Source organism: Schistocerca piceifrons, chromosome 6, assembly GCF_021461385.2.
Source record: "Schistocerca piceifrons isolate TAMUIC-IGC-003096 chromosome 6, iqSchPice1.1, whole genome shotgun sequence".
NCBI lineage: Eukaryota > Metazoa > Arthropoda > Insecta > Orthoptera > Acrididae > Schistocerca > Schistocerca piceifrons.
In genome coordinates this window covers 81,820,286-81,833,590 of record NC_060143.1, presented here as the reverse complement: position 1 = coordinate 81,833,590, position 13,305 = coordinate 81,820,286, and the positions used below count along the sequence as shown (strand labels likewise).

The window sequence follows — 13,305 nt, the reverse complement described above, 5'->3', positions numbered from 1 at the left end:
ATAAAAGTATGCAGTGTATGCAAATAAACTGATTTTCCGAACACACACAACCTGCAATTATTTCAGACAATCGATACGCTACTGTAATTAAGGTCAGACAGAGATAACAGACATCATTCCAAAGAGAACAAAGCTATGTACTGCAGTATTATAGTAAATAATAGTTAATAATTTAGAGAGAGAACTTAACAAATCTTTTATCTATCTAGGGAATGAAAATTAAGTAACTGTGTTAATTTATTTTAATTCAAATTTCCTGCTAGCTTTATAATTGTTGCAGTGATCAGAATGTAATTTTAAGCTCGCACTAGGGAGCTGATGCAGGAATGTTTGTTGAAAAATATTTAGTTTCAGTAACATAATATTTAGGTAAGACAATAAAGTTTAAAAAAACATGCACATAGGTTTCCTCTGTTATATAAGTGTCAAACACTATTCTGATAAAATAAAAGAATAAAAATTTAATTAATCGTTAAACAAATACTCTCGCAATAGAAATACACACAACGTGCGCATGTGAACGTGGGGAGGGGGGGTGGGGGGGGGGGGGGGGTTGGGGAGAGAATTCTCTGATGCATCCCCCACAAAACAAACAAACACACACACACACACACACACACACACACACACACACACACGAGGCAGCCAGAAGCTTTGACTGTGTGCTGCACTAGGTTCGTTTTTCAATATAATTTGATTGTTCTTCATTTTAATTCAATGGATAACAGAATGCAGACGGTTCATATTGGGTAATTCAGACTACATCATACATAACTACAGTTACAGCTTACTGGACAAGCTCAAACTAACACTCCTCCCTACCATATTTGAGAAAGAAGCTTACAATAGAATGCTGAATTATCTGTCCGAGAATAACCTTTTAACAACAGCTCAGTCTAGCTTCCATAGAGGCTCCTCTATTGAGACTGCAATGTATGATATTGTGACCTCATTTCTAGTAGAACTAAACAATAAATATTATCTTGTACAGCAAGCCTTTTATTGTGTAGCTGGCAACATGTGGGTTTTTGTGTGTAGTAGTCTCCTTTAATCCAAAAGTAGTTATATCAATGTGTGGTGTCTATTCTTTCAAACATGCCCGAAAGAACAGCCACCACACGGAATCCACAGCTGTGGTACAAAAAAAAAAAAAAAAAAAAAAAAAAAAAAAAAAAAAAACAACCCGAAGGGATTACTGATGTGAACAGCAAACAGCATTGGGACATTATGCGGCGACAAGCAAAAATGTGTACCAGACCAGGATTCAAACTTGGGATCGCTTGCTTACAAGGCACGTGCGCTAACCACTGTGCCATCCAGGGCACAGTGTTATTGGAACTGTGCAGACGATCTCGGTATGCCTCACGGTTGATCCACATTCACACCAAGTGCCACCTATCCACAGTCCCTGCCCATTTTCTCCATGCTCACTACTCAAATTCCTGTAGAAGGTCGGAGGTACTTGCACGTCCGCACTGAAGCAGGTGGGTCCTTTGCCCCTCTAGATGAATCAGTTATGTCTGTAAGGTGTCTGGTCTTTCGGTTGGCCACGAGGCGTGCCGAGATAGCACGGGCAGTTACGGTAACACTGTCCCGGATGGCACCTACCTAGTAAGCAGTAGATTCTGGCTTCGAAACCTGGTCCGGTACACATTTTCACTCGTTGCCGCTGATTCCACTTAATGTCCTGATGCAGCTGACATCAGTAATCCCCACCCCCCCCCCCCCCCCCCTCCATGAATTTAATATAATGTATCACAACAGCAGATTCCGTGTGATGTCTGTTCTTTCAGACATGTAAGAAAGAACAGACACCACACATTCATATAATTGACTCGCCTAGATGGATCCACCTTCTACAGTGGAGATGCACAAGTACATCCAACCTCCTGTGGGAATCTCAGATTAGTGGGCACGGCGGAAATGGACAGGGACTATGGATAGGTGGCACTTGGTGGGAATGTGGGTTAGCCCCGAGATGTGCTGAGATAGTCCACACAGTTGCAATAACACTGTGTCCTGGACGAAGCAGTGGTTAACGCACATGCCTAGTAAGCAGGAGATACTGGATTCGAATCCCGATTCGGTACACGTTTTCATTCATCAATGCTGATTGCATGTAATGTCCCAATGCAGCTGACATCAGTAATACCTCCTCTTTTCTTTCCTTTCTTCACCCTCCATTTTCAATTCACAAAAAGTATTTACTGTATAAGGGCTTTCCTAACAACATTAACTGATAATCAATAAGTCTCTTTGTGGCTACTGGTGTACATTTTGCGTTGTGCGAATGTGTGAACTAATCCTAGAGAAAGGGCAAGTGCTTGAAAGCTTGTTGAAATGTTTTCTGTTGCATGTGGCTCAGCATCACACATCAGTCAGCTGAAGGCAAGTGGTTGTCTCATCTTCATTTTATGTGTTATTCCATTGATGAATTTCCATTGCTGCTGTTACTTGAAACAATTTGAATACACTGCAAGACTGAAAAAAAAAAAAGTTAAGCACACAGCAGACACGGTCAGATGTAAATGTACGTAAGTACATGTACATTTCAGCGACATATGTATATGATCAGAGTTGTAATTCTCTTTGACTGGTGGAATGGCTCCAAAAATGCATTAGTGGTGTTCATGTCTGTTGATGTTACCAGGCAAGGTAGAATGCAATGGAAACGTGGAGTCAGATGTTGAGTGATCATTTTGAAGGACATGATGCCTTTTACCATTGTGAGACAGCACTATCAGCACCCGAGAGATTCTGAGAGGGGCCTCTCTGTGGTTCTCCATTTGTACAGCAGGGAAAATTCTGCGAAATCGATATCTGTGGGTCATTCAGATGTGACATGTGGCTTTACGCTGGAATGCTGGGGACATAAGAGTAGGTCTACTCATCATCAATCTTCTGGTCAACCACGTGTGAACGGAAGGGAGCATCACTGTATTTATGTAAACTAAAACACATCATAAACATTCACAAATGTGTCTCCCATCTGAGATTAAGTAATTGGCTAACTTCTATATCCTGTGCCATCCCACACCATTGGTCTGAGACTAGCAACAACTGGACTGGGGAATTACCATCCAATGCACGAGGTGCTGTTAACGCCTCAACACAAACAGCTGCGTTTGCAGTGTCACAGTCACTGGGAAGCATAGACTGTTGACAAATAGCATCACGTTGTGTTCAGTGATTAATGCAGTTCTGGGCAATCCCTGATGAGCATCATTGGTGGCAACCTGAGCAGAGGTCATGTTCTTCCAATGAGGGGCACAGCAGTGTTACTTCTGGTATCACGGTGTAGAGAGCGAACACGTATGACTCGAGATCATGGCTAGTAGTGATTGAGCAAACTCTGATGATGCAAAGGCACATCATGGACATTCTTGTGCAACTGTACTGTGGTGCCATTTTTCAAGAGGACGATGCTCATCCCGTGTGGTATGTACCTCTATGAACTATCTACATAATGTTGAGGTACTCCTGTGGCCAACAAGATCCCTAGATATAGTTGTGTACCTGCTTGCCTCAGTAGAAAAACTCTTTAAAACAAAATCAGTGCATCTATCTATGCTACAGGTTGTAACATCATAATGATAAGTGGGATCATACTGCTATGTTCTTTGTAAATTTGACTCAATTTTCCTAATTACTGAAACATCACATTCCCTCTCAACCAGTTGAGTTCCAATTCCTTTCCTCATCCCTTGCTGGGAGCTGCTGCTGTTGTCTCTCTCTCTCTCTCTCTCTCTCTCTCTCTCTCTCTCTCTCTCTTTTGGTCAGGCAGTGTACACAAAATGTCAATGGAGTGCCAGGTGTCTGACTTAAGAAAGTAATGTACCGAACAACTCTGAGTGGTGTAACTTAGCAATAGATGGGGAAACATGGGTTTGGAATTGTGACAGCATATACAAAATGGGACCTTAGGGAGGGTACTAGCTGACATAATAGAAGCAACTGCGAAGCCACAGTATCCCTAACAAAAACAGAAGATCATAGTGCAACAGTAACTGATAATTTATTGTGAAATCCAACTGTCTTTAACCCTTTGACTGCTGTTGACGAGTTTACTCGTCATGCTGCGTGCCACTCCCTGGGTGCTAATGACGAGTATAGTCGCGGCCGCCGGTTTTCCCCTACGTGCTGTTGACGAGTTAAGTCGCACCCGCTTGCTGGCCCCTGAGCGCTGCTACCTGAGTGCTGATGACGAGATAACACGGACAGCGAACTTCCCGTCCCATGTCTCAGTAGCCTCTCGCATTCTGGCCACTAGCTTGTCTGTTGTGAGCCTAGGCTTCGCATTACAGTTCACTGTTCATCGGAATTTACATCAGTGTTCTTCGCGTCTTGTATTTTACAAGGAAAATGGCGAGACGTCGTGGTTGCACTGAGGAAGAAATCATGGAGATTCTTACAAGGAGCGACAGTGAGGGTGAACTACTTGATTTTGACGAAAGTTACAGCTCTTCCACAGAGTCCGAAAGCTCTGCTCACAAACCGTCCACGTCAGCAGGGGTGTCAAAGCAGTCTCATGTTACAACAAGATATGTTAGTTGTTCTGAATCTGAAGAATAAGAAAGTGATAGTGAAATGCCTACGAAGAAAGCACGTCTTAGTTATATATTTAACTGGAAAGAAAATGACTTTCAGCCAGTTAATCACACATTTGATGATACGCTGTCGGGACACGCGTGTCGAATAGGGGATGAGTCAAGTATTCTGTCAGTTTTCATGTTATTCTTTACACAAGAACTGATGAAATATATAGCTGACGAAATGAATCTGTTTTATTTATTCACCAAGGAGAATACTCCCGAATCAGTGCATTCTCGAATCTCAAAGTGGAAAGATACTGGATATGAAGAAATGTATTGTTTCGTAGCTGTTTGTCTTCTGATGCCTAGCGTGAAAAAACTGAATATTAGCGAATACTTGACCAGAGATGTTGTTCTAAATACGCCAATTTTTAGTGAACTCATGTCAAGAGACCGCTTCTTGTTACTTATGAGAAGGTTAAATTTCAGTGACAACTCTGCCAATACTATAGGAGACAGATTATTCAAAATAAGGAACATTGTCAATAAAGTTCGTACAGCTTTCCGTTGTGCATCAGAAACTTTGCATTGATGAAAGTTTCTTATTATTCAAAGGACACTTATCTTTCAGACAATTCATTCCATCGAAACGGAGTAGATTTGGTATAAAATCTACCATTGTGTGCCATACCCTGTTTTGAAAAATACCACACAAAACAGAATTACTAATTGCAGCATACAACGAATACAATAATGCTATTACAAAAAAACTTTGAAAATGAAAAAAAAAAATTATAAAAAGGGAAAAACAAAATAAAAATCTTTTTAACTTCGCCAGTGCCGGTCCAAAGCCCGGATCAAAAAGAAGGATGGAAAACATATTCACAAAGTGTAAAAGTAACACCTAAATTTACAGTTGATGACTTTGAATTTTCTCCATAAGTGAATTTAATGCTCTAACAAAAAGACAGAGATTTCACAGCTTTCAAATATTGGAAAATCTGTTGAATACTTATGTGCAACAATCACAAGTATTGTACAAATTTCGTCAAAGAAACAAAATTATGCATAATCGGGTAATTGCAAAGCGCAACAAATATTCGGGCAATTCAGCGATACAAACAATAGGCCATGTGAAATTTCTTATCACACCAGAATACAAATTTAACGACGTGCAGTAAAATTGTTCTTACCGTTGCTCGCAGTAAATTCCGATGTTTTAGTGCGATATGAAAGATGATCTGTCTGTTGCTTTCTCCTATAAACGACGTAATACGATGTTCTGAACAACAAAAATAACGTACAGTAATCTATAATCTATGGCTTATTTTATTCGTTCTTGAGTTAGTATGGTGAGGAACGCATAGATAAATGCAGACATTATAAACGGGTATCCAAGAAAGAACAAGAAAACTATTCATGTAATGCTAACGAATCACGTCACTTTCGGCATAATCTACAAAAATAGTGCAAGAAAACTACAAGCAAGATATCGTTCTTGGTGCCAGAAAATAGTTTTTATGAGACTGTTTGATTCTGTAGCAATTCACCTGCAGGGGAACTACGTAGTGAGAGCATTTACGAGTATTCTGTATCAGCCGTGAGAGGACACAATATTTCGCGTGGAGTCTCAGTCACTGCAGAAATATTCAGCACAGGGCGCATGGGGCAGCGAGGGGCACTCCGCCCCAGGCAGCAGCTCGAGGGTAAGCCACATTAGCGCAGGTATACGGATGACAGTGCAGGCTGCAGCGCCTCAGCGTGCCAAGCGGATTGTGTGCCTCCAGCAGTCAAAGGGTTAATGAAATGTGTGTGACCACCATAATACGAGGGCGGTTCAGAAAGTAACCTCCGATTGGTCACAGTGCTGGTTGTGGGGGGAGTAGCGACGCCATCTGTGCGTTCACGCACTCAACAGGTCAGTCGGCATCAAGCCGTGGTCGAGCGAACGTCGTACCTGCGCTAGTTTAGTTTTTGTGGCAGTTTGAAATGTGTGCTGCAATAGAAAACCCCGCCAAATGTGAAGTGCGTGCTGTCATAAGGTTTTTTACAGCCAAAGGATATTCTGCAGCAGCTATTCATCGTGAGCTTTGTGCCGTGTACGGACCAAGAGTTATGAGTGAAGGAGTTGTCCGTGAATGGGTACGTTTATTTAAAAGTGGACGAGAAAACGTTCATGATGAAGAGAGGAGTGGTAGACCATCATTGGTGACTGACTAACTCGTTCAGACAGTTGATGCAAAAGTTCGTGAAAATCGACGTTTCTCAATGTCGGAGTTGTCTACTGGTTTTCCACAGATTTCTAAGACTCTCTTGTACGAGATAGTGACAGCAAGATTGGGTTACCGTAAGTTCTGTGCATGATGGGTGCCCAAAATTCTTACCGACCACCACAAAACTCAAAGAATGGCCTCTGCATTAGGCTTTCTGTCACGTTATGAGGACGAAGGAGAACCATTGTTAAACAGAATCGTGACCGGTGACGAAACCTGGATTAAGTACGTGAACCCTGAGACAAAAGAACAATCAAAGATGTGGGCACATTCAAATTCGCCTACCAAACCAAGAAAAGCCTCGCAAGATTTTTCTGCCAGAAAACTGATGGCAACGGTGTTTTGGGATGCCAAAGGGGTGTTGTTGGTTGAATTCATGGAACGTGGTACGACCATTAATCAAGACGTGTACTGTGAAACAATAAAAAAGTTACGACGGGCTATACAGAACAAACGCCGTGGTATGCTGACTTCCGGTATCGTTTTTTTGCACGATAACGCCCGTCCTCACTCTGCTCGCAGAACAACGGCCCTTCTTGAGTCCTTCAAGTGGGACGTTATCAACCATCCACCTTACAGCCCAGACCTGGCGCCAAGTGATTATCACCTCTTCATGCATTTGAAGAAATGGCTCGGGTCACAGCGGTTTGATGACGACGAAGAGCTCAAAGATGCGGTCACAGGCTGGCTCCAGGCACAAGTGGGTGATTTTTATGCAGAAGGAATTTCAAAGCTTGTGAAGAGATACGATAAGTGCCTCAATCGCTATGGAGACTATGTAGTAAAATAGTGCAAAGATGTAGTTGTAAGATGTATATATTAAAATATTTTTATTTAACTTGGTGTATTTTTTTAAATCAACCGGAGGTTACTTTCTGAACGGCCCTCGTAAATGGTTTCTCATCACATGATGGTTAAGTGATAGCAGCAAAGCATCTCCTACCAGCTTTAGTTAAGATGGGAACGTACACTTTCACAGTAATGACTACTTGATCACACTGTTCTGAGAGATTTATGCTCTGTGAGCAATGGGAAGCCATTTGCCAAGGAAACATAGTAATAGAAAAATTTAATTCTACCATAAAAATGGTCTTTACAAAAACTCAGGAATAATTAAAAATGGTTCAAATGGCTCTGAGCGCTATGGGACTTAACATCTGAGGTCATCAGTCCCCTAGAACTTAGAACTACTTAAACCTAACTAACCTAAGGATATCACACACATCCATGCCCGAGGTAGGATTCGAACCTGCGACCGTAGTGGTCGCACGGTTCCAGACTGAAGCGCCTAGAACCACTCGACCACACCGGCCGACAGGAATAATTACAGTGAACCAAAAATGTAAGTGGCTAACCTATGGGATCAAAGTATTATGTGCCAGGAGAAATGCAGATGACTAGCTCTAATCATGAGTGAATGAATTTTTTGGCATGGGTGGGGTTGAAAGAGGCTCAACATCGAGGTCATTCATTTAATAACTGTAGCCTTAAGGTTCTTATGAGAAGAGGAAGACAGACTACCAATTTGACCTTTGAAGAAGCATCTGAGGCAGAGCCAGGGAAAATGTAGAGGAAAAAAAAAAAAAAAAAAAAAAAAAAAAAAAAAAAAAAAAAAAAAAAAAAAAAAAACGGAGAGGTGAGCTGGCCTAAACCAGACAGAGACCCTTCCCATAGCGCCCGCCCCCCCCCCCCCCCAGAATACTGGTTGAATGTTCACATCACAGTATAGGAAGAGAGAGATGACACCAGGATGACACACTTTAAATGAGCATACACAAAATACTCTCTGGAACAAAACTTAAAATCAGAGATCTGTTTCTTGGATGTCAGTGCCTAACTGTAGAGACAGTTGTCAAGCTTCAGCGTTTGCAACAAAGCAGCAAAGTTGGGGCACAAACAGGATATGGGACACTGACAGAGACGCCACAACAACCGAGGAGAATCTATTGCTCAACGATAGGACTGTGAGTAAACCAGCTACAGCTTGTGTGTTGTTGGCAAAGGATAGTAGATTCTGCTCAAGAGAGGTAAAGGGAAGATTACATTGTGGTTGTGAACTTGTCTGTAGTGGCCACAATGAACTATACTTTGTTCCAACCTTCTAAAAGCTGAAGCAGTGTTGACTGCAAGGTGGTAAAAGTACTCCCTTCTGCAGGCTTTCCACCTTTATAACTTCTTTTGCTACCAGGTCTGCTGCATCATTTCCTGGAGTCCTGTGTCCAGAGGAATACAATCAAGGCAACAATATTGTGGAGAGGAGGAAGAAGACTGTGTATGGTCAAAACTAACACTTTCCAAGGGTAGCACTACCTCAGGGCCTGCAGGCTACTTAAGAGCCATCAGATTAGGAAATTTTTGCAAATGTGAAAGTATAAAGGAGGACTCTGATACTGGTACTAATTCTGAAGTAATAACACAACATTTGGATGGTAGTAAGTGTCATTCATGGACCCCAGAATGTGTAGGGTACATTCAATGTGAGCGATCAGTATACGTAACTGTTGAACCAGGAAGTCTGCCAAGAAGTGAGAGAAACAAATGGCAAAATGCAGAGGGACATATCATTTTCTTTGGTCTGATGGAAAGGTCCAAATGGATCTCTAGATGACATATGCACCATGGAGGAGGAGGAGGATTCAAAACTGACCTGACAAGAAGGTTCAATGGAGGAGGTCAGAGTGAAGAATCAATGACTAAGGTTGTTAGAAGAAATTTAATGAAAGTAGAAAAATATTTTTGCTTAGCAAGAGTGAATGGACAGAAATGGAACTAGACATCAAATATTTAGCTCTAGGGATGAAGATTTGTAGCACAAATATATAAATTTAAAGAGCATTATACAATATTCCTTAGAGCATAATGTTCCAAACAAGGTTGGGAGTTATGAAAAAGACTCACTGTGGTCCAACAGCCATGTTCAAAGTTGTTAGTAAAGCACAGTGAGCTCAATCCTAGATTTTAGCAAAGACTAACTGACAAATGAAAGCTGATTAAAACAAAACTGAGTCAAAGGACAGCAATGTGAGAAGCATTCAGTTAATTTAAAAGTAGGATTTAGCCAACTGATATGATTAAAACTCCTTATGTGGTTGTGGAATTGTGTAGGGCCTGTAGTCAAGTGGATGGAAATCTCTTGAGTCTCACTGAGACCATACCAGCACTGAAACTGAAACCACAGAGAAAGCCTAAATACTGAATTTGGTCTATCAAAACTGTTCCACCATAGAAGACTGAACATCAAATGAATTTCAGTCATCACACAAACACCAAAATACTAGGTAAGTGGTTGCAGAATAGAAAATCAACTAAAATTGTTCAGCAGTGGAAAGGCACCTGGACCGAATGTGGTACCTGTGAGGTTGTACAAGAAGAATGCAAAAGGCACCTGGGCTGAATGTGATATCTGTGAGGTTGTACAAGAAGAAATTAAAAGAAATTGTTCCTGTTCTGGCAGTAATTTATCATAGGTTACTTGGGCAGCAAATGAGACCTGGTGAATGGAAGAAAGTGCAGGTCCCTCCCATTTTTAAGAAGGGTCATAGGACAAACACTCAATTTTATAGGCTTATATCACTGTTTTATGCTCACGTATCATGACCTTTTGGAGAATGAAAAAAACCACCATAAAAGCAACACGGGCTGCAAAAACATATCTTTCTAAAAACAGCTCACACTGTTCATCCAGGAGTTTCAGAATGCCATAGGCAAAAAGGTGCTCAGTTGATGGCGTGTTCCTTGACTTCGGCAAGGCATTTCATACAGTTCTGTGTTGTTCCTTAGTAAATAAAATTGGACCATATTTGTGCTGCACTCAATATTTCATTGCAGACAGCACTTGACACAGTTCTAATAGAAACAAAATTGAGAAATGTAAAGGTTATGTCAGGACTTTACTGAGTGTGTGTTGTGGGGCCTTTACTGTTTACAGTGACCAGTTTTCATCGTCAAGTGTTATGTTAAGCACAATTCAGGGAAATCATGTGCAGGACTATTCACCCCAAAAGTTTAAGACTGGAAATGTTTTGACAAAACCTTCAGCAAATCTGCAATGCAAAACTTATTCACAAAATGGCACAGAACAGGCCCTGTAGAAAACAAAAACTGTTCCGGTCATTAACAATGATTAATCCCACATTAATTTTATTGTAAAAATTTTTCAGGCCAGTTTCATTTTCCACATCCTGTAGTAGGAAAGGCAAATTGAGCCATTCTTAAGAAAATATAATTAATCCAGGAAACAAGATACTTACAAAAGCCTCTTTCATCTGAGTACTGTTGATCAATATGACATCCTTACCAGGTTGGAATAACTCTCGAGCAGATGCACCTATGTAAATGTACACCATTCACAAACAACACTGTCTTGTCTCATCCTACTGTTGTTTCACAATTGTGAGATTGTACCTATTCCTTCACTGATGCTTCCACTAACATAGCGATAAATTGCATTGGCCTACGTTCAAGTGAGAAAAATATTACGATATGTGGCGGGGGGAGAGAGAGAGGGGGGGGGGGGGGGGGGGGAGAGAGAGAGAGAGAGAGAGAGAGAGAGACCCAGTTTCCGACCTAGAAGCATAATCCCACAATGAGACCTTTCTCTACGAGATAATTAGTACTCAAATAAACAGTTGGCAGGGCTCTGACGCAACCACGCTATTCAGTGTTTTGAGTTGATCATTACTATGGGCTAACACTTGTACCTGGCAACAGAGATATACAATCAAAGTTCATTTTATCATCATTTAATTAAACAGTGATTTAGCCCATATAATGCAGGTTTATTTTATATTTTAATATTTTACCATTATCTAATTAACTAAAATTAAACTGATTTTCCTCACACATTTACCTTGGTAACAGAAAGACAGCTATTCTTTAGAGGTGTGTAAAGTACGCCAAGCGACCGCTCCTGTTATGAAAAATGATACAACCAATCAAGAGTTAATAGCAAATACACTGCTCAGAAGAATTACGGGAACATGACTTTGGGCATCTTCCATACTTCAGAGAACAATAACTGAAGGTTCGGTATGTTACCAAATTATAACTTTATCTTTCAAAAATTAAGTACACAACAAAACACTTTAAATCTTGATCACTTACATAAAAAGAACTGAAACGTTCAACAGTGTTGAAAATAAAGTGGAAGCTATTATCCATCCCAACATTGTGAGTGCTTTCCATTGGACTCAGAGCTTTAATAATGTGTATGCCCTTTCTTCCATGAGTATTTATCACTGCTTGGCACCTAAATGAGACGCTCTAAGGAAGTCTATGGATGTCACCCTGTGGTATCCATTCCCATTCTTCAATGACAGCTCATCAAAGTTTTTGGAGAGTGTGTGATGGAAGAGGGCGACCACAAACAAGTCTGTCAAACATGTCCCACATACACACGAGTGCCTGGCGGTACGGTGACTGGGCGAGGACAATATCTGTATGGCTATCAACACTGAAGCCTCTCCACAGTGAAGAACTTTGGAAATCTGTCAGTTTTCTGGACAACTTTTGACAAGTACCACTCAACATGGGTATCCACACATAAACACAGCCACCACCTTGTATCATAGGATATCTGGACTCATCTTAGTAACAAGTTTCATCAGTGACAAAGTTGCCAGGTGACACTGGAATGTCAGACATGAAGGCGAGCTGCAAGCTCCGGTCTTGTCAACTGGGATACTCCAACAGGTCAACTGGGTTGTATGGTCCTTCCTATAACACGTACATTACATTCCGATCAGACACAGTGTGTCCAGCGGCCCTTCCGAGATTGTCTTTGAGTGCTTGGGCAGTGTTTGTAAGATGCCGCAAGGCAGAGATGGTCAGATGTCAGTCTTCACTTGGGGTTGTAATGTGTCAGCCATATTGTCCAACTCACCTTGTATACTGACCTGTCTACCTGTAGCATGTCCACAACCTTTGGATGACACATGGAGAGGCATTGTCATTTGCAGCAACGCAGTCTAAACTCCATTCTTTCTGGGTCAAACGGACCATACTTGCAATTTCCACTGCATTAAGATGTCACAATGCACGTGCTTGGTTAAATACAACAGCCACAAATGACCACTGTCATCTGCGTACCTTGATAGAATATACTGGAACATAATACTCACTTCCGTTAAGGGGTCACCTGACATTGTAATGCACAACACGGACAATACATAGTGAATGATTTTTATAGTTGTCTACACTGAAAATGAAAATCTCAGTACACGCAATAAAACCACAGGCTGCCTATATAAAAATAGATTTAACATACTGGACATTGATACATGTGTGCCCCTAATTCTTCTGAACACTGTAGTAGTGCAATTTTCAAAGGATCAACAGCAAAAGACCATTACAGAGATGTTCGACACACTCCAGTGGAAGCCGCTACAAGAGAGATGTTGTGAATCATGGAGAAGTTAACTGGTAAAATTTTGAGAGTGTACATTCTGAGCAGTCAGGCAATGTATTACTTTCTCCCACATTAGCCTCACGAAATGACCATG

General features: G+C 41.2%; 1 protein-coding gene across 1 annotated transcript in view; it reads right to left on the bottom strand.

Moving 5' to 3' along the window:
* LOC124802559 (putative helicase MOV-10) overlaps positions 1-13,305 on the bottom strand; it is a 343,832-nt gene that overhangs the window by 182,310 nt on the left and 148,217 nt on the right. The gene's annotated exons all lie outside the window — the stretch shown is intronic.